Consider the following 21887-nt stretch of genomic DNA (forward strand, 5'->3'; position numbering starts at 1 on the left):
GTGTGTGCAGATGGTCTTATCCGCTGCAAAAGAATCGTGTTTAACTAACAATTTTGTTCAACCAAAAAAACTGTTACCATGTTGATCAGGTCTTCAAGAAAGCATAGTTAAAACAAACGATGCTCGAAAAGCAGTAGAGGGTCTTGTTCCACTGATCTGTCATCTGGCCTGTCTATTCGACAAAAAAATAAAAAATAAAATAAAAACAAGCTAATAGACACGAGCAAAGCCCAGCGAGTGCTCGGGGCGCACGTGCTACTACTGACTACTAGTATATGTTCGGAGGGGTGATAAACTTTTCACAAACAAAGACGACCGGTCGAAGGCTGCGGCCGCATCGCATTTTTGCAGCAGTGACTCACCGACAGGTCTTACTGTACTCCCTCGCTGAACCGCACGGGCCTTGTGTTGTGCCTTCTTCTGTATACGTCAGTCCTGTAATTGAGATAAAACACTGGTCAATTATTCTCACTTCTATGACTGCCAGCAGTTAAAGAATTGAATTCAGCCAGGGTCGGCTGGCAAATATTGTTTGGTTTGCGCAGTACCAGTTCACCTACTTTATGGAGCCTGGATTCGTCCTCAGCAACGTTTCTTTCGCCCTCCAAGATGTGGTTGACGCCATAAGGTTGTGTAGTTCAATAACGCGTGTTCGTATATACCGCTTATATTACCATATCTATATGTTTGGCACCCGCCGGGGAAAACAAAAACGCCTACCCTGAAATCCGTTATTGCTTGGTTATAAATTGGAGCGTTACAGTGCTGTTCATAAACAATTACTTGAAAGTCTAGCTCTGCTCGTTGTTTCTTTTTGAGTGCTCGCTTTCTTGATAACTAACGTTCAGGGGAGTCGAAGTGGGATGCCCTGACAATCATGAAATAAATGAGGTCGGCGAGCGCTGCAATTTTAAGACCACAAAAGTTCTCAGCAATGCAGCTAAAAACATAAACGCCGGTGAATATGTTCAAATGTACCACTAAACTCGAGCCCCAATATAGAGGAGATACGCACTACAAGCACTACACAAACAACTGACAAGTACGTAACATAAGCCCACAAAAACAATAGATAGTAAAATGGAGAAAGTGAAGCTGATGTTCAAAACATTTACACAATATTTAAAGAGCAAGTCGGAAGAATAAAGCCTAGAAGGAACGAAGGCGAGAAGAATGCTCCAAAAATTGACAGCGAACAAAATATTCACTTCGCCATTTACCATAATTAAATATATATATATATATAACTGATCACTAAGCAATATAATTTATTTCACTTTGAAAATTGACAAACTGAGCGGAACGGTTATTGCGAAAGTTAGGCTATTGCACTACCACAACAAATATTGCCGTCTTCTTGGCGTTAGTCACGTGCGCAGCAGTAATAAATTGCTTTTTGAAGCAACACTAAAAAGATGAAGCTGTTAAAACATAATATTTCTGAATTTTAACTAACGATGAGAATTAAATTCCATTGTGCTTTCTATGGCTTCTTTGTCTATTTCCTTGCGTAGTGTTAATTAAGCGAAAATCGCGTCTCTCGGATTCTCATATTAAGTCTCGTTTGTTTAATGTACACAATAATGCTCCAGCCACCATACGCGCGGAACCCATACATAAAGAAAGACCTTTCCAAACGCACCTAAAGTGGTTTACAGCGGAGAAGCCAGCGCCAACTAAATTTGCCCACAATTTACTTTATATTAATATGAATAAACAAACCTTGCTAGAGGACACTGCGCATTTTTCAAAGGCCACCCTGGTATATCCAGAAAACGCGGTGACGGACTGCGCCTTAAGTAAAATTTTGTCTGCAGAATCTAACAACGAAAAAAGATGAAGTACTATAAAGCGTTCCGCTTTTTTTTATTGTAGAACAGTGCATGCAACGTCTATTGCTGCCTACAGCAGCTCAGAAAATGGATCGATTACTCTGTATTTGCGGCCCATTAAGCAGCACCGAAAGAAAGAAAGCAAACGTATATATTTGAGGATGCTAACAAAACACCGAGCAGAAGGCTGAGCGAAGAAGGATGGCGAGCTAGCAGACTCTGGGGTACACGATAAGCGGAAGTGAGACAATCGAGCTCTGTGGTCGATTCTTCAAGATGTGGACCTTCTGGCCTGAGCACCGCCAAAGAGACGGGTGGAACGTCGTCAAACAGGGAGCGTCACGTTTCGTAGGGGTGGGGTTGAAACTGTAGGTTATGCATGGTGGTGTGCATTTTTATTATCAGCTTTACTATCAATTTTTATAACCTTCCACCCCGCTCCCCACCCAAAAAATTGTCCGCAAGGAACTCAGCTACAGGCTTAATCAACTGCGCATTCTTGACCCATGATCAATATACACTGAAATAGCGCACTTGAATGACACTCTTTATTATATTCTGTGCTGCCGGATAGAAAACATAAATAGGTTGTTGTAACACTTGTAATTGTTATACAATGTCCCTGACTGTATTATAAATGCGAATATATTTTTTGCCTGCTATTCCACGGTACCGCTTTTGTCATTCGGTCGGTCGGTCTTTCGCGGGTCGGGATCTTGCTGAGCATATTCGCGTTCACTTAAAAAAAAATGACGCGCGTCCGACAGTGAATTTGGAACATCGGCCCCATGAGGAGCAGCTAGATTGTCTAACCCTTAAGCTGTAAGCGCGTTTAAAGTGAAGCTTTCCTTGCCTTTTCCTTCAACCTTCCCACTGGTGCTGCTGCTGCTGTGGGTGTCTTGCACGCGACGTCTGGGGTGGTTAAGATCGTGGCTATACATGGAAGGACCGTGGCAGAGAGGCAAGGAGACGCGAGAAACTTGTTTGGACCTTTCCATCGCGTCGTTTGTGTACAATGCCATAAGAAGCCTCCTGGGCATCGCTAAATTAGCCTCTCGACAGCTGAAATTGTCCGTGAGCCCACACGAAAGCTTTTCAGTGGTTTCAGCGCATACCTTTCTACTAAAGTGCCAGTCCAAGGGGTAGCTACGAGGGACGTTCCGAAAATAAGCTTCGTCATCTATTTTCACGGGGAAGCTTTCTTGCCAAAAAGAATAAACCATGAAATTATGAACTATACACTTTACACAAGTTTTCCGCATAGTGAACACCGACATTGAGACATTTGTCATAACGTTCAATCAGTTTGAAGAAGCCATTCTGCAAAACTCTGCGCCCTGCGATGCAAGGAATTGTCGCACAGCCTGCTGCACCTAGCATTGTTTTGGAAGTGACGTCTCGAGAGTGCGGCTTTCAATGCATTCAAGAAACAGCCGGTCTGGAACCGACGCAGTGCGACGGGGACACGATTTGCCCCAACCTCGAACAGAACATATCATGGTCGTGAGTTCCCCGCTACCCGAGAACGTCAACGAATATTTGAAAATTCAGAGCGTCACCATCGCCGGGCATACGTGCGAGGCCTTCTCCTACCAGACTGCACCGGACGGCACGTGCAAGAGAGTCATTCGCAACATTCCGCTTCACCACACGCAAGAAACGATAACTAGGTACGTCGTCAACCAGAGAAACCCCCTCGCACTGGCGGCGAAGCGCATTAAAGAAACCGGGACGGTGATAGTGGTCTTCGAAGGATACAAAGTTCCCAACCACGTGATGTACGGAAGTGCATGGGTAGAGTGCTCGCTCTAGAGGAAGCAGATCGCCATATGAGAGAACCGTCTTTACTCACTCCACTGCTCTGGCCAACTCACCCGCCTCGCCCATGGTCAGAAGGAACACTGCAACAAGCAATATCATCACACCCAAAATGGTGGTAAAGTCCGCAACCAAAGTAGAAAGTAGAACTGGAGAAGGCAAATAAGCGAGAAGCAGCCGAAAGGCACCAAGCGCAAACGAGCAATCAAGGCAAGCTTATAATCTGGCAATGGAATTGTCGCGGGTTCCGCAATAAGAAATCAATGCTGCAACAACACATCAGACACACTACAGACCAGCCGGACATCATACTCATTCAAGAGACCAACACCGACACACCCACACTTCCGGGATATTAAACAATTCCCGTTCCACCCACCAAAGCCTGCAGCGGCGTAGCGACGTTTATCAGTAACAGGCTCGCGTGGGCCGAAATTGACAGAAGTAATCCGGACAGCAAATGCGGGCACCTGTTCATCGAGGTCTTTCCCAAAGGCAAAAAGGCCAAGAGCATACTAGCACTCAACACGTACAGCAGCCCGAACCACAGAACGCAATGTTTCAGAAGATTGTTGAAGAAGGCCAGGGACAAAGCCGGGTACAACCCGCTGATTATTGCGGGAGATTTCAACGCCCCAAACGTAGAATGGGGCTACGGCGTTACCAGCGCCAAAGGCAGAAATCTTGCCGCCGATGCGGAAGAGATGGGGCTCAACCTGATCACGTCCGCGCTCTACCCCACCAGGATGGGCAAGTCGCTCGCGAGAGACACCACCCCAGACCTCACGTTCTTCCTCAACACCGAGGGGGCCACCTGGCATAATACCGGCGACGACTTCACCAGCGACCATTACATTGTGGAAACGTCAATAGCAATCGCCTTGAAACCACTTCGATAATGGAGATACACGGATTGGGATGCGTTTAGACAGGTAAGAAAGGAACGTACCGTCAAGCCCGCTACACTAGAAGAATGTACGCAACAACTCATGGAGGACGCCCGCCACCCGACCAAAGAAATAGAAACAGATATCGAGAAAATCTGGATGTACGCTAAGCTCGCTCACATGCTGGAAGCGAAAAGATCCATATTGCAGAGATGGCGTACCCAGAGACTCAATAGAAGACTTAGGAAAAAGGTCGCACTACTTAAACAAGGACATTGAGCACCGCTGTGTGGTACTCTCCAACCAACAATGGGACAAAGTATGCGCAAGGGCCGATGGCAGCATGACATCGGGAAAAACCTGGAGCCTGCTGAAGCACCTTCTTAACAAAGGTCTAACCAGGAGCTCCCAGACCAAGGCGACTGACAAGATAGCGAAGCGCGAACTGAAAAACTCCAACAAGCAGGAATTTATGGCAAGACTTGCCGAGAGATACATGCCACTCTCGAGCAGCCACGAAAACGAGGCCGAGGCACCAGTACACGGGCGCGGACAACCCCGACCTCGACGAACCCTTCACCCTGGAAGAAATCAGGACCGTCCTTCAAAACCTGAATGGCACATCGGCCCCAGGTCCGGACGGTATTAGTAACAAGGCGCTTCGTAACTTGGACGAAGACTCCGTCCGGTTCCTAGCGGAACGAATCAGTCAGGTCTGGGCTTCTGGTGGTTCTCATCCCAAAGCCCAACAAGCCCTCGGGTGTCGAGAACCTCAGACCCAAATCACTCACGTCGTGCGTGGGTAAGGCTGCGGAACACGCCGTTCAGAACAGAGTCTCCAAATTCCTCGAAAACAAGGGGCTGTTACCAAGGACCGGATTTAGACCCGGTCTATCAACTCAAGACACCATGACTTCAATCAAGCACCAAATCATTGATGACCCCATTAGAAATGCCAAGGCCATTCTCGGGTTGGATCTCGAGAAAGCGTTCGATAACATCTCTCACCAACCTCAACCTCAACCTCATACCTCATACCTCATACCTACCTCGGAGCTAGATTCCACGCGTACAAGTCATTCTTGAATAACAGGACGGCTACGCTCCGATTTGCCGACCTCTCCACGGAGACGCTATCGCTGGGCAGCAGGGGCGTGCCCCAAGGCTCGGTCATCTCCCCTGTGCTTTTTAACCTTACCATGGCGGGACTTGCTGAGAAACTCGGACAGACCTACGGGCTCGAGCACACCATATACGCAGATGACATCACCATGTGGGTCACCAAAGGAACCCCGGACATGGTGCAGGACATCTTGCAAGAAGCAGTGAATACCGTAGAAGAATTTCTAATTCCCACAGGACTCAGATGCTCGCCTACCAAGTCGGAGCTGCTCGTACGCAGACCCACGCAGAAGGGCCGCAGGCCATACTCGTCGGACTTCGATTATAATCAAGAAACTACCGTACGAACCAATTCGGGACACGCCATACCGTGCGTCGACAAAATCAGAGTCCTGGGTATGATCGTAAAGACTAAAGACGCCAATGCCTCTACGGTTCAGAAGCTCATCACCAAGACCAACAACGCTATTGGGCTGATCAGAAGAATTGCAAGTAGACACAGGGGCCTCAAGGAACATAATCTCATCAAACTCATAAACGCGTTCCTCACCTGTCACTTCGCATACGTTGCGGCAATGCTCAATTGGTCACGATCCGAAACAGACAGACTTAATGCCCAAATCAGAAAGGTCACCAAGCAAGCCCTCGACATTCCGACCAGCACCAGCAACGAGAAGCTGGAGCACCTGGGCATGCACAACACCCTGGAAGAAATTGCCGAAGCCCAGAAGCGCCCCCAGCTTGCTTGGCTTTCGACGACGCCTTTGGGGCGCACGATCCTAGGGAAGCTAGGCTTTGCTCAAGGAAACATAGAAAAAGACTGTGTGGACCTCCCACCGGACATCCGTGCCAAACTTTTTTTTTTCAAACTTTCAAACTTTATTTCGCATTTTCCTTTGCACAGAAAAAGAAAATGCAAGGGCAGGAACAAAAAGCTGCACAATCGCAGCTTGACGAGGTTCCTGTCCCCTGTCTTTGACAAACAGTTGCAGAATATTCACAAAGAAAATCAGTTACATATGTGCAAAAACAATTTCATATTATACAGATATGATATTCACAGCAGAACATTTATGACATCTGTATACATATATTCGCATGCGCATCTACACCAACCCAGCATCTATACATATTTGCGTCTGTACATGTAGGCATACATCTGTATACAGAAAAAAGTGGAGGAAAAAAAAATCATGCACAAATGACAAGGAACACCTGTACAGAAACGCTTTAAAATACCAAAAAGTCAACTCAATGTAACGGCAATGTTCAGCGGAACAAAAAAAATAAAAAAACAAAAAAATGCGGAACGATGGAAAAGCGAGGTGTGGAACCATGCTAAAAAATAAAATGAATAAAGAAAGAAAAATATATAAAGAAAAATGGCAAATGTTATTTATAAAATTTGACCATTATTAATTAAATTAAATTTCAGTGCCTTTCTCGTAATAGCATTTAGTTCGGTATGGGAAGCCTGTATCACATTTAATATTCTCGGCACCTGGTACTGCAATCGCCTGAAACCATAATTTGTTCTTGTGAAAGGTAACGCCCACTGGCTCTGTTTCCGGAAATCATATAACGGTTCCCTTGGTTTGACTAAGTTGCACAAGTTTGTGAAAACGTTGTTGTTACAGCGAAAGTATTTTTTAATTTTTAAGACTAGGTTATAATCATAGAAATATTCAATGGGGAGCACATTAAGAGCACGAAATATCTCGAATGTATGTGCATCAAACGGTGCGTTAACAACATGTCGGACAGTTTTCTTTTGTAATGTTTTTAAGCTTCGTATGTTTGCTTGCGATGTCGTACCCCACACTAAATTGCAATAGCTAACATGTGAAAGGAAGAGACTGTTGTATAACATTAGTTTTACCTTAGAGGGCAGTATGTGTCGTAATCACGGTGCGATCACGGTGCGACCTGTACCCAGAAACGTACACCCCGAAAACAACAAGGGTAGACGACAAGCGAGAGGACAATTCCTCCTTAACCAAGCCTTGGCGAACCGCGAACGCTCAGCTTTTGTGGACGCGGCTGTATACGCGGGAAACAAAGCTTGGACGGCCGCGGATCCACAAGGCATGCAGCCACGGTAATTGCAAGAAAGCCTGAACAGACCGAACAGGTTGCGATCGCTGTTGCGCTCACCGACGACAATCTTTGCCATATCTACAGTGACTCCATAGCCGCTATCAGAGCTTTCCAAAAGGGCACGGTCTGCGCACAGGCTCTCAGAATTGTCACAAAGAAAGAGATTAAAAAAAACACGTCATATAATGGTTCCCGGCAAACTTAGGGCCAAAGATCGGCGACGTTCCCAACCTTAACGAGGCAGCACACGAGGCTGCGCGCGCACTTACAGACCGCGCGGCTTCACCCGACCATTCGGAGAACAAGGACACCCGCACTACATGCAATGAAATCACTAAACAGTATTACCTACAACGTAGAGAGTTTAGCACGCCACACCGCACGCTCACTCGAGCTAAAGCGGTTACGCTCAGAATAGTACAAACAGACATACCCCACGCAAAACAGACTACACCATTACATGCCTGAGCTCTACGACAAGTCTTATTGCACCAATTACGATACACCCCTTAACGTCTATCATTTACTCTGGCCGTGCTCGCAAGCTCATATAAACTGCGAACAGGATAAGCGCAAGCTTGAAGAAGCAATCCGGAGCGAAGAACTCGCTCCCCAACTCTCGGCCGTCCAGCAGGTCCACGACGCCACCAGGAAACTCAACCTCCCGGTTCCGTCGTGGGAGACGCCCACTCCATGAGAGTCCCAAGCTCTCGTGGCCTACAGGACCTCGAATAAAGTTGATTTCCTTCCTTCCTTCTTTCAATGCAGGGAACAGGTGCCCATTCATAGTTGATAACAGAACGCTCTTCCATTGGCGACCACGCTGTCAGCACGCGTCTGTACGCCATTGTGATTTGTACACGAATAACCTCGGGCACCGCCGGTCTGTTGCTACTCTCTCTTCATCGCTCTGCGCATACACCATTCCTCCTCCACTGACGCTTCCTTCGTCATTGAACCAGCGATTGGCGCGGATTTTTACGGCGATTGTTTGTTTCACCTGGTGTACCATTTTCTCTTTAAAAAAATGACGAAACTTACTTTCGCAACCTCCCTCGTAGATCACATGGGGGAAGGGGCAGAGAAAGGATACAACCGACGCAGTCGCGAAACGAATGAAATGAAACAAACCTTTCTGCTCTCGCAGTTCCGATGCGAAACGCTACTACTATCGACACGACTGCGGAGAAACTGAATAAATGTAAGTTCAAGATACATGACAGTACGTTTATTCTATTTCTGAAAAATAAAGACTGCGAATTGGTCAAGTGCACAATTTACGCAGAGAAGCGAGAAACAGAGTCGTATTAATTAAAGCGCACCGTAGGTTATTGGCGACACTATGGAAGCGGACGCACTTCAATTCAACACTTCTGTGCCCGCCGCGGTAGCTTTGCTGCTACACCATTGCTCAAGGTTGCGCATTTGATCTCCACCTCGGTAGCCGCATTTCGACGGGGACTAAATAAATATGCTTGTGCACTTAGATTTAGGGACACCTTAAGGGACCCTGAAACGATTTTGACGATATTGTACAAACGTACTGAGTCGCTCGAGTAGGTCCTTGTGATCATTAATTGACGCATCTAAGGGCTCCACGTAAAACGTGTAATTTAAAATAAGGCTTTAAAAAATTGGAGGACGCTTAAGCTTCGCCTTCAAGAGTGGAACGCGACAGCGTTCCCGTCGACCCGCCAAGGGGCGTAAGACAATGGGCTACGGCGCAGCGATCACTTACGAGGCGCCCCGCATCGGACGCGGTGAGCGTCGAGCAACGGAGCGTTCGGCGCGGCAACGAAACGTGCGCCTGAGCAAGCGGAACGAACCAAAGAACTCGGTGTCTCGGAGCCCCGGGGAAACGATGCACGCCAGCCAAACATCGTGATCGGCACGGGCAGAGAGATAGACAGATAGTGATCTAAAGAATGGAAGGACGCTTGATTCTGCAACCCGTGAGGGAGCAAGGAGAAACGTCGTCAGGGGAGAGGAGTCCGGGACGCGACGCGCCTCGCACCTGTCCCCACATAACCCCAATGTGCGCGTGGCGCGCCACCTGTCGGGGCAGCGCCGTACATTGAGAGGAGGGGGTATTCTGTATTTGCCGAAAGATGGCTCTACGGGTGCGGAAAGCGCTGAAGAAATGTAGCGAAAACGCACTTCGCTACTCGTGTAACTGCGACTTCTGTAAGTTACATGTTCATAATTACCGATATACACCGCAGTATAACTTTCTACGGCACGTTTCTAAGGCAACACCGCATTCACTAGAGGCGCTTTTGCACCGCTTTGAAGCATCGAACTCGTGGCTGAGTAAAATAAAGAAAAAAAAAAACTCGTGGCTGAGTGGTAACGTCTCCGTCTCACACTCCGGAGACCCTGGTTCGATTCCCACCCAGCCCATCTTGCAAGTTGTTTTTTAATCATGAAGTGCCTGCCGGGATTTATCACTCACGGCCAACGCCGCGGACGCCGACACCGACTTTTCTGCGACACGAGCTCCTTAACGCTGTCGCGTTAAGATGTACATCGCATGCCGATCGCAGCACACTGCTCGGCGGAACTATCAGCCACCGCCACCCGTATTACTTAAATCACCGAATTGACTGAGGTTGTTTAGCGCACGAAAAGGGACGAAAGACAGTGGCAAGACGCGGACACAGCGCTAACTTCCAACAATTGTTTTATTCCACGAAGCGGTACACATATATGTAGGTAACACACACAACCGTACGCATGCGCATATGTACTGATTTCTAGTCAAATGAGACAGCAACGAGACATGTGTAATGGAAAGTTAAGATATCAAAGATGTAAGAACGACCATGCATAGCCAAAACAAATTTTTTTTTTGTCCGAACAAGTGTTTGTCCAGTTTTATGGGGCAAGTGGATCGCCTGAAACAGGCAGGTTTCCCGTAGCATATCATCACAGCTGTGGCCGAAGATCTCCTTAAGACCGCAAAACGCGGGCGACAGGATGAACAGTTTACTTCAGCGGAAAATGCGAGAGTGAAGCAGAAATGCACAATCATACCGTACATCCACGATATCTCGCACAGACTGAAGAAGATTGGCAGTAACGCAAATGTAAGCGTCATCTTTTCAGCGCCAATCCAGCTGTCCAACTTGTGCAAGGCCAGCTACTGTGGTTCTGAGAAGCCCAGTTGCCGGACAAATCACAAGGAACGCTACGTTCATTGAGAAAATAATATCGTGTATGAACTGCCCCTGTCGTGCGGCAAAATATACATCGGCCGAACGGGAAGGTGCGTACATGACAGGTTGCGTGAACACGCAAATAATGTGCGAACTGTAGGAGTGGGGCATCTGGCTTTTCACTGCAGAAAGCATGGGTGCAGTCCCATTTATAAGCAGTGCACGGTGATAGGAAGAAGCCCAGCGCAAACAGCACGTGAGATTATTGAAGCGGCGAAGATCGCTAGTTTAGGGAGCGCTTGTGTTAGCGCGCCTTCAATAGACCTTTCAAGTAAAGAATTCGATTTTTTAAACGTGACACAGAGGGTGGCCTGATAGAGATTACATTTTAATCTTGCAATTACAAAAAAAATTTTTTTTTTGGCTATGCATGGTCGTTCTTACACCTTTGATATCTTAACTTTCCATTACACATGTCTCGTTGCTGTCTCATTTGACTAGACACCAGTACACATGCGCATGCGTACGGTTGTGAGAGTTACCTATATATATGTGTACCGCTCCGTGGAATAAAACAATTGTTGGAAGTTAGCGCTGTGTCCGCGTCTTGCCACTGTCTTTCGTCCCTTTTCGTGCGCTAAAAAACCTCAGTTATGGAATACCAACACGCCCTAACCTACGCTCTAACAAATTGACGTCAGTAGGGCGAGCTGGCTGATTGGCTCCCCAGGGCGCGTGGTCGATAATTTATGCACCGTTAGGGTGAACAAATGATGTTCCTAATAGTTACAATGTCAGTTAATATATCTCTATAAAAAGAAAGTAACAGAAAGAGAATGCACAAGAATAATTTCTCACTACACTAAAGCACTTCCAGTAGACAGCAAGCGTCGTCTGCTTGTGTTACAACGTGCTCCATTTTGACGAGAGTTCCGCGGTCAAAGTCGTTCTGAGTCTTTTCTTGAGCACTATGATTCGACTTTGTTGCGTTGTGGACTGCAAACGTAGCGACTGGCAATATGTCAAGCCGCGACATTGAGTCCTTCTGCACGGCAGCAGACGAGCGGACTGGCTGCAACGCATCGGACTTCCGCTATCCGATGGGCGCCAGGATTTGCGCGTTTGCGGCCGTCCCACTGAAATGTGGGTTTTGTGCTGCCATTTGCCGTGCCTATTGTCGAGCCTTAAAGCACTTTCAATCCGCGTGTTGTGGCTTTTTTTTCTTCTGAGGTTCCTTTCCACGCATTTTCAAGAAAACAACATTCATTCATTGCTCCATTCAAAAGCATACGTAATGGAAGAGGCGAAAAAGGAAATGTGGTCCCGAGTCCGCTTAGCACCGCGGTGCGTTGTACCCCAGTGTGCCCAGCCAGCCGAATACGGCACTACTAGGCAGGATATTTCGGGCGCGAAGGCCAGGCCATGTTCTTCAGAACATCGGTTTCCCGCACCCGTTTCACATTTTGCGAGAGCCAGCCCTACGTATATAAATATTTAGCGCACTCCTGCGTTGTACTCGGTGCGCCGGAGCGCACAGCGACCGAGGCAGCGTGCGGACGGACAACGACAGCTTGCTGCCAGAGTGAGCTAGCATTCTTTACCGCTCACCATGTACGGATGTACGGCACGAATGGGAGAACAAATATACACAGGGATGAGACTATTTTGAACAGAGGCAAGCGTAGAGTTCGCTACTGTCCTGCCTTTAAATCATGCACCGCATGGGCTTGAAAGAGCTAGTGAACCCGCGGCCTTCCGGTGCAAATTAAATCCAATATGGCGTGAATCTAATATGACTCAAATGTGGCTTCGTGGGGGAATCTGATGATCCACCTAACAAGCCAGACTTGGATGCGAGCACTAGGCTATCGAACCAGCACGGTGTGCTCAGCGAATCCAGTTTGTTTTTGTTTGACCTATCCAAAGTCGTCAGCTTTCGTTGTAGCGACTTACCTTACATAACGCAACTTACAAGAGAAGAGAAGAGATTTGGAAGCATGATAGGAGCGATAGAAGATATTGTGCGGGGGTGGCGGCACGGCTCCTCTCTAGGAAAGTTCCTCTATTTAAAAAAAAGATGAAAGTTTTTCACCCATATTTCACTATTGGGTAATAAAAGCGCAGTTAGCTTGTAAATAAAAGAACACCAACAAAATGAAATCAACGTAAACCTCAACTTACAAAAAAAAAAGACTGCTCTACAAAAGCTAGTTTCATATGGCTGCCATAATATCAGCGAAAGTTGGAATATTATTTTACTGGCTATTCCATTATTTAAATGAGTGACGCAGAACACCGCAATGGTGAACAAATTTAAGGCCGCTAGTGATTAAATTCTGCTTCGCATGGTGCGAATTCGCTCGAGGTTCTCACAAGTGCGGCACATGTGCTGTGGGCGCTCTTCGCGTGTGTGATTTCTCGGTGTTTTGGTGGTGACGAAACTCTTTACGAAGCACTGTGCGCGTCGGCGAGCTTGCCGCTTCACATCCACTACGCATCTCCGACACTGTCACCTGCGTCTACGTTGGCAGAACTCAAGCCACGCACTTCAAGCACATTCTTCAGTGGGCGCCGAAGTACAGCCGAAATAGAAACCTTGCGTTTCGGCTCTATTCCACGGGTCAGTTATATTTTTAACTTTCCTGTAGAGTCGAATGATCCTTATCTGGTTATGCTTCCCCGCTCAAAAGGACTGATTAGTCCATTTTGCTCATTGCTATTACTGTTGTGCGGGGATATTTAAAGCATTCCTGGTCCTCCTAAAAACAACCTTTCGACGCGGTTACTGAAGTTCTAAGGACAGTAGGTAACCTATATATAAGTTCCATGCAGATACGTAGGAGTGAGTCAGAAGGCTATGCTTGAAATCATGCCAAAGGTCAAAAATAAGCAATAAACGGCATATGAAGCGATGCCAGGAAATAGGGAAAGGCTAAGACGATACAATTTCGAACAGCTAACTTTGATACAGTACAGACGGATGTGTGTAAGCCGCGTGAAACGGTTAACAGGCTAAGAAAAGATACTGCTGGATAAGGAAGACGAAGTGTATCTGTTCGATCGCTGTCTTTCTGTGGTGCTCTGATATTTCTGGTTTTTTAGACATTCACGGTTATAATTGACGACGACTGAATAACAAGACATCTGGTGAAGATTAAGCGAGCCAAGCGCCTTACAGGTAAGCCATTTCTTTTTTGAAGACCTGGCCATTACCCTGCCGCTACGGCGGTCGGAAGACGAGAAGATCGTCACGAGCGTTATGCTCGTCCAAGTGTGGCGAGCCATAGGAGTGATGCTACAGGCCGTAATGAAAAGCCTGAGGCCTTGAAAGCGTCAAAAAGCTTCATAAAGCCGGCACGTTTGGTAGTCCACAACTCGGAATCAACTTCAGCGAATTCAGTAATAATGGCTGACGGTGAAGTCGAGAGCAAGAAACCTTGCCTAGAAGACAGCAAGTACGATGATACAACATCGAATTATGAGCTAAGTGATGAAGAAGAGACGGGTGAAGGTGCACCATTTATTTTGGTCACGTATACGAAAAAGCGAGCCGAAGGCATTCCGGTTGTCTTTCGCCCAACAAGTGAAGGTACTACTTTTTGGCAAGTAAATCCAAACCGAGTGTCTGCCTAAATAGTTTCCACTGCCAAAGAAAAAAGTACAGTTTTTCAGGACGACCAGAGATGTAAGTTTCAGTGTCAGCGTTGCTTCCCTAGCATCAGCGAAACGCCTTTTGATGCTCACAAGTGTAGGCGGCCTGGAAGTCAAGCCCTTCATCACCGAGTAATACACGCGAAACGTTGGGAAAGTAAGACATGTGCCTCTGCAGTATACAGACGAACAACTCCTAGACTTCTTGAAAGACGCAGGAGTTATATTGGCACGCAGACAGATAAGGTATTCCCGCCAAGAAGATGGAGCAGTAAAGTCACATCCACTTCACACGGTAATTCTGAATTTCAGAGATGATCGCCCTATTTCAGGAAGAATTTACTTGGGTTTCACCAGTCACCCTGTCGAGGAATACCTACCAGAGACTTGGGCACATCGCGAAAACCTGCCGCAGCACATACAAAATCTGCTCAGAAGATCATCACCACAAGGAGTGCAAGTCACTACTTCAACCTAAATGTGCAAACTGTGCGGGGAACCATGTCATCTCCTTCTCAGGCTGACCTCAGAAAAAGACAGCGGCACAAATGCGTCGACATGAACTAATCCATGAAAGACAACCGCGGCGCAATGAACACGCCCCTAACCTTGAGATTGTTCATACAGTGCAAGATCACCCAGCTCAATGGGGCACCGGAACCACCACCGCCAACAGAACTAACAAGCTATTCCTCCTCAAGAGAACAAACAACAGTACAATCAAGAGACCAATCAGCATGATCACAGTCAAGCGCCCAGTCTTATACATCAATACTATGGAAACCTAGAGGACAACAGGCAGAATGTAATACACAAGAAAGGTCCAATATTCGCACACATTCTTCTTAGCGACCTTACACACCTACTGCAGAAGTAACGCTAGCTAATAGTGAACATACCGCATCGGTGACACAACTGATTTTGCCAATGCTTTTCGCAGCTCTTAAGGAAATCCTATTTGCTCTGCCAGAAGCAAACAACCTACCAGAAGTGAAAGCCTTGTTGCCTCCAGAATCACTATTATGTCAACAATCCGGGCCGAAACTACGGCAGGCAGTACATGAATAACCGCTACAAAAATGTCTCCATATTTTAGTGGAATGCCAACAGTCTTCGAAGGAAGTGTGCTGACTTTCGTAAACTTTTTGTGCAATACAACTTTCCAATACTTTGCATTGAAGAGGCAGGAATCAATGAAGACTTTCGCCTCTCAAATTATGTGATATACAAGACTACTCGTCAAGATGCTGTTAGCAGAGTGGTCCTGTGCGTCAGAAAGGACCTACAATCTTATCAAACTCATGCCAGTGATTCAGACTTCCCGGAATTCATCGCATGTAAAGTATCCTTTGGCAAATTCTGCATAACAGTGCTTAATCTATATCTACAACCTTCAAACCAGATTTCAGTAGAAGCGCTAGTACATATCTTCATAATGCACACATCATCATCTGGGGCAGTGATCATTGTGATGCACGTGGTAACGTTATTGAGTGCGCCATAGATAAATGCAACGTGACTGTTTTAAACGATGGCTCGCGAAGATTTCTTCGTGGATATAATTACTCAAGCTGCATAGATGTTACAATGTGTTCGCATGATCTAGTGAATGGTGTCAGATGGTCAACAGATATGGAAACGCGCGGAAGCGAGCAACTTACCGTCCTTGTAAATCATCCTAGCATGCACTATGATGTCAGGCGTTGCAGCAGACTAACCAACTGGCAAGCTTTTCGGTACCGCCTAACAGATCAAATTAATCAACATGCAACAATGGAAATATTTACAGAATTTTTGAAGGATAATATGAACATATGCACAGAGATGGTTCTAATTCCAAAAGATTATGCTGCAGTTGACGGAGAGTATGCACACCTAAGAGCCATCAGACGCCGATCCGAAAGATCGTACCGACGGAGCGGAAGTTTAGGAGCATACAGAAACGCTCACAAAATACACTATGTAATGCGCAGACGGATGGAAAATTTAGGCAAACGGCGCTGGCGCGATTTCTGCGGCACGCTGTCTCCTCACATGTCTGTCCCACGAATTTTTCTATTAATTAGTTCTTTAAGCGGACCTTGTAACACAGAGCTTCCCATTTCGTTCTCTCACTGTAGCTCGGGAGACGTGTGAGATAATAGTTGCAGATTTATTCTGTGAGCTTATTTCCAGACCTGCTTTTTCGTCGCACTGTGCAGAATTTGATATTTCAGTAGTGTTAGCTAAGCAAAAAATTACTGCTTGCTACTGGGCCCAACATCCTCAATTAGATCATACTTTCACGTTAAGCGAGCTTCAATGTGCAATTGCATCATGTCTCCAAAAGTCCGCTGCTGGGCCGGACGGCATTACGTACAATATGCTAAGAAACCTCGGACCGACAGGTACAAATGCTCTCTTAGACATCTATAATAACTTATGGATAGAGGAAACTGTACCTGACTCTTGGAAAGTCGCTCGAATCATACCAATTTTAAAACCGGGTAAGACGCCCTTGTGCCTTGAATCCTTCCGCCCAGTTAGCTTGACAAGTTGTTTATGTAAAGTAATGGAGAAAATGATTGGCGCGCGACTTCAATGGTGGTGTAATGAAACGGATGTGTTGTCCAACTACTTAGTAAGTTTTAGAAAACATAGATGCAAAATGGATGCAATATTACATATGGTAACCTGTGTGGAACACGAGCGTGCACGTGGAAACATGACGATAGCAGTATTACCAGACATCAATAGGGAATTTGACACTGTTAGTCACGTTCATGTTCTGCTAAGCATGTTGGAACCTGGCCTGTCTGGCAGGTCCCTGCGATGTATTTCTGAATTTTTATCAGGTCGCAAAATATTTGTTCAGACGGGTGAAGGAAAGAATGCTGAACATGTTGACAAACAGGGAATACCACAGGGAAGCGTACTCAGCCCCTTTCTTTTTAACTGCGTCATGGCAGATTTAACAAGAAGACTGCCATCACAGTTAAAGTTTTCACTGTGTACCGATGATGTGTGTATTTGGATATCTGGGTCTAATGCTCAACTACTTCAGATGACATTGCAAGACGGCATAAATATTATTAACCAATTTTTGAGATAGAAAGGAATGATTCTATCACACGCAAAACAGCTGTATTGCCCTTCACTCGGAAGCAGTTAAATGTCACTCTTAATCTGGAAGGACACCCTCTGATGATTGTCACACAGCATCGATTTCTTGGCATATTACTTGATAGGCAGCTATCCTGCGGACCCCATATAAAAAAAACTCGAAAACGAGGTCAAAGCCATCGTGACTGTACTTCGCAGACTTGCAGGCACATCATGGGGTGGATGAGTATCGTCCATGCTGACTGTTTAAAATGTAATAATACGACAAAAAATTGCGTATTCCGCTCCCATCTTACAAGACTTTCCTACGCGTTAGAAGAGCGACTTCAAAGACTTTTAGCTAGAGGACTACGCATATGTCTAGGAGTTCCACGAGCGAGTTCTAGCCCTCTTGTAATAGCTGAGGCTCGCCAATCACCATCTCAAGAGACATGCTGACACTATTTCCGTCTTCAAACACAGCATAAAAGCCACCAAAGGCTCTAGACATAATGAAACGAGATAGAAGTCATGTTCATATAGAAATTCGAGAAAATCTCCCCATATTGCCAAGAAATGAATTTTGGAACTCACATGTCAAATATCCTCCATGACTGCTTACACTTCCAAAAATCGAATTGTAAGTAAAAAATTATGGGATTTTACGTGCCAAAACCACTTTCTGATTATGAGGCACGCCGTAGTGGAGGACTCGGGAAATTTCGACCACCTGGGGTTCTTTAACGTGCACCTAAATCTAAGCACACGGGTGTTTTCGCATTTCGCCCCCATCGAAATGCGGCTGCCGTGGCCGGGATTCGATCCCGCGACCTCGTGCTCAGCAGCCCAACACCATAGCCACTGAGCAACCACGGCGGGTCCGAATTGTAAGTAGACGGGAAATCAAAAAAAGAAACATGTCCATTCAAGCGGCTCAACAACTAGCACTTTGCCAGATATATATGCGGTATTCTTAATCGCAGGGTTTACAGTTTGTCGCATCCTAAACTAAACAGGGCTCAGGCACTTACATTACGCTTACTACAGACTGGTACTTATCCTTGCCCACGGAGACTGAACATGTTTTATCCAGAGACGTATACAGAGCCTTATTGCCAAGATTGTGGTGCTTTAGCCTCGCTCGAACACATGCTCTGGTCTTGCGAAAGAATTGAAGACTCGGCGATCAAGGATGCGTCCAGGTGGAAGGCTGCACTTCGCAGCCCGGACCTGGATGAACAATTCTGGGCTGTCCAGCAGGCTCACGATGTGGCCGTGAGGCTTGGCCTTCCGGTCCCGACGTGGGAGCGGCCCGCTTAGTGAATTATTATCACTACTTGCAGGACCAAATAAAGTTTTCCTTCCTTCCTTCCTTCAGGATACACACACGTCTATACAGATGGCTCCAGTACAGCAACTTCTTCAACTTCATCATTCATTATACCGCACCTCAACAAACAAGAATCATTTAAGTTATCTCGTCCGACTTCGTCCACAACGGCTGAGCTGCTCGCAATCCTATGTGCGACAAAATGGATATTGTCAGTAAGAGATGCGCAAAAATGGGTAATTTTCAGTGATTCACAGGCGGCTCTAACATCACTCTGCAGCACAAAAGGGAAAACATTCAGTGACAATATAATATACGAAACACTTAAACACCTCACAAAGTCAAGCGAATCGAAAATGCAATAGCATTCCAGTGGATACCAGGACATTGCAACATTCCTGGCAACACAGCAGCCGATGAAGCAGCACGACAAGCACACCTTAAAGATGATGCGGTTCCGTTCCCAATATCAAAGAATGAATTACGCTGCATTACACGACGGGCAGGCATGCGTGAAGACAGTCTTGTGCGCCTTGTCCAGTCGTTCGCGATCATTCACATCACCTACGTTGCTGCCTACCTCAACTGGCACGTCACTGACAGGACCAAGATCAACACGCTGATCAGACGGGCTTACAAGACTGCGCTGGGCTTAATGGAGACCACGAGTACGGCTCGGCTTCTGCAGCTCGGCGTCCATAACACCCTAGAAGAAATAGCCGAGGCGCAGCTCACCAGGCAAACCGAGCGCCTCTCTACCACCAAGACGGGCCGCAGTATACTGACGACCCTGGGTTACAACCCCCAAGCTCCCAGCCGGCAACCGTGCGAGATCACAGATGAGGCGCGGGTCCACATTTACGTGGACCCCATCCCGAAAATCATGCACCCAGAGTACAACCAAGAACGGCGGCAGGCGCGCGGCAAGGCCCTCACTGAACAACACGCCCAAGACCCGCACGCCCGGTACGTGGACGCAGCGGAATACAAGCGGGAAGGCTTCGCGGCAGTGGTAGTTGCGGCGGCTACCGGCACCAAGACAACGGCAGCGAGCGTGCGGTGCACGAACGCCACAGACGCTGAGGAGGTTGCCATCGCTCTGGCGATCACCGAGGCCGAGTGTCGCACCGTGCTCAGCGACTCGAGGAACGCCGTGCGCAACTTTGCCAAGCGGCGAATATGCGCGCCGGCGGCCGCGATCATCGGCAAGCTCCAACTTCAACACCGTGGCAGCATCATCAGTGTCAAGTGGTTCCCGGCGCACGCAGCGAGTGTGCATCCTAGCCGAACCACAACGAGACGGCCCATTCGGCGGTGCGAGCGCTTACCTTCCGCGCCCCCGAGGGTGACCGTTCCGTGTGGTGGTTCGAAACCAAAGACAGATTGACCAGTTATGCCGAAGTAACCAAGTGTTACCGCTTAGCTCGACGGACAATGCCGCCTCTCCACCTGGCACTCAGTCGGGAGGAGGCCGTAATCATATGGCAGATAAAGACCGCGCCACTCCTCGCCCCCGCAATGCTGCACGTGCTTCACCCAGAGCTCTATCCGAGTGGGCTGTGCGGTCTTTGTGCAGCGGGTCCGGCGGACCAATAGCACATCATGTGGGACTGTGCCATGTTCCCGACGGCAGCCACCTCCAGGACTTACCTGCCCGAACTTCAAGGTGCACTGCAGTCTGCAGACAAGGACTCACAACTATGGGCCGTCCAGCAGGCCCGGGGTGCGCTCGAAAAGCACAAACCTCATGACCCACTACAAACGGGTTCAACTGGGGTAGTGCAGAGTAGGGTATAACCCCGGGCCGATGCTTGGCCAGCGTCACGACGCGTTAAACCGTCGTTTGCCGGCACTTTAATAAAGTTATCCCTATCCTATGTAGAAACATTAGGTTTGACCAGAATTCTAAGAGCTCGGACTTATTGATCCGTTTATTGAATTCAAATTTTCATTGTCATTAGACAGAACTATGGAAACCCTTATTCATCGATTAAGGCTAGGCATTGCCTACTTAAAGCATTTCTTACACAGAATTGGTGGTGCGGAAACCCCCGAATGTGATTGTGGATTTCTAGACGAAGAAATATATCACCTCCTTCTAAATTGCCCATATGACGACACACCAAGAAGCCGACTTAAATCAACACTAGTTAAATTAGACCGCAGACCTTTCAGTTTAAGGAAACTTTTGGGTCCTTGGCCAACAACGTCCTTGCAGAAGAGCGCTTTAAAAGCACTAAAGACTTTTCTTGAAGACAGCGGCATTGTTGGACGTTATTAACGCTTTTATTGTTCCCTTCATTTCAATGTCGCTGTATATATGCATGTGTTTGTGAATTATGTTATGTTGACTGTACTGTTGACTATATGTGATAATGCATTTACACAATGTATGTACCACCCGCAGACTAGACACTGTGTTATTAGGCGACAGTATCGTTTGTATCTTTGAGTCTTTTATCTACATAACTATGGAGGCATTTACCTTGTATATTGTACGTACCATGTGTTTCTTACGTCATAGACTTCCTGTGAAAACGTTGCGTGACAAGTCCTGGAGCTTGTGTGAAAGAATTATTCGGTATGTAAACTTGAACCCTGTATATTGTATGACGGAACCATTCAAGAGATAAGGAGTAGCCGGCGCCTTAATTTGGGCGCCAAGATCTCCTTATATCATATCAATAAAGAAAAGACTGCTAACTTAAGTTCATGACTAGATGACACAGAAGACCGCTCTCGTTGAAATAACTTGCGTTTCTACGGTATACCGGATGTCGTTAAAACGATAGCTACTCAGTCGATATATATATGTGTATATATATATATATATATATATATATATATATATATATATATATATATATATATATATATATGCGCTTTATACGTATATAATGCGCTTACTGATAGT

The 21887-nt window shown here is 46.7% G+C and overlaps 1 protein-coding gene across 2 annotated transcripts in view; it reads right to left on the minus strand.

The window, feature by feature from the left end:
• Positions 1-21887, minus strand: part of LOC126529608 (putative protein kinase C delta type homolog) — a 647502-nt gene that overhangs the window by 513949 nt on the left and 111666 nt on the right. The window contains exon 2 of one of the 2 annotated variants that reach the window (XM_055069906.1): positions 363-435. The gene's annotated coding sequence lies outside the window, so the exon portion shown is untranslated. Of the gene's footprint in view, positions 1-362; positions 801-21887 lie in introns of those variants that run through there. The other variant, XM_050177127.2, reaches the window with a different exon arrangement.

Source organism: Dermacentor andersoni, chromosome 9 (genome assembly GCF_023375885.2).
Source record: "Dermacentor andersoni chromosome 9, qqDerAnde1_hic_scaffold, whole genome shotgun sequence".
Taxonomy (NCBI): Eukaryota; Metazoa; Arthropoda; class Arachnida; order Ixodida; family Ixodidae; genus Dermacentor; species Dermacentor andersoni.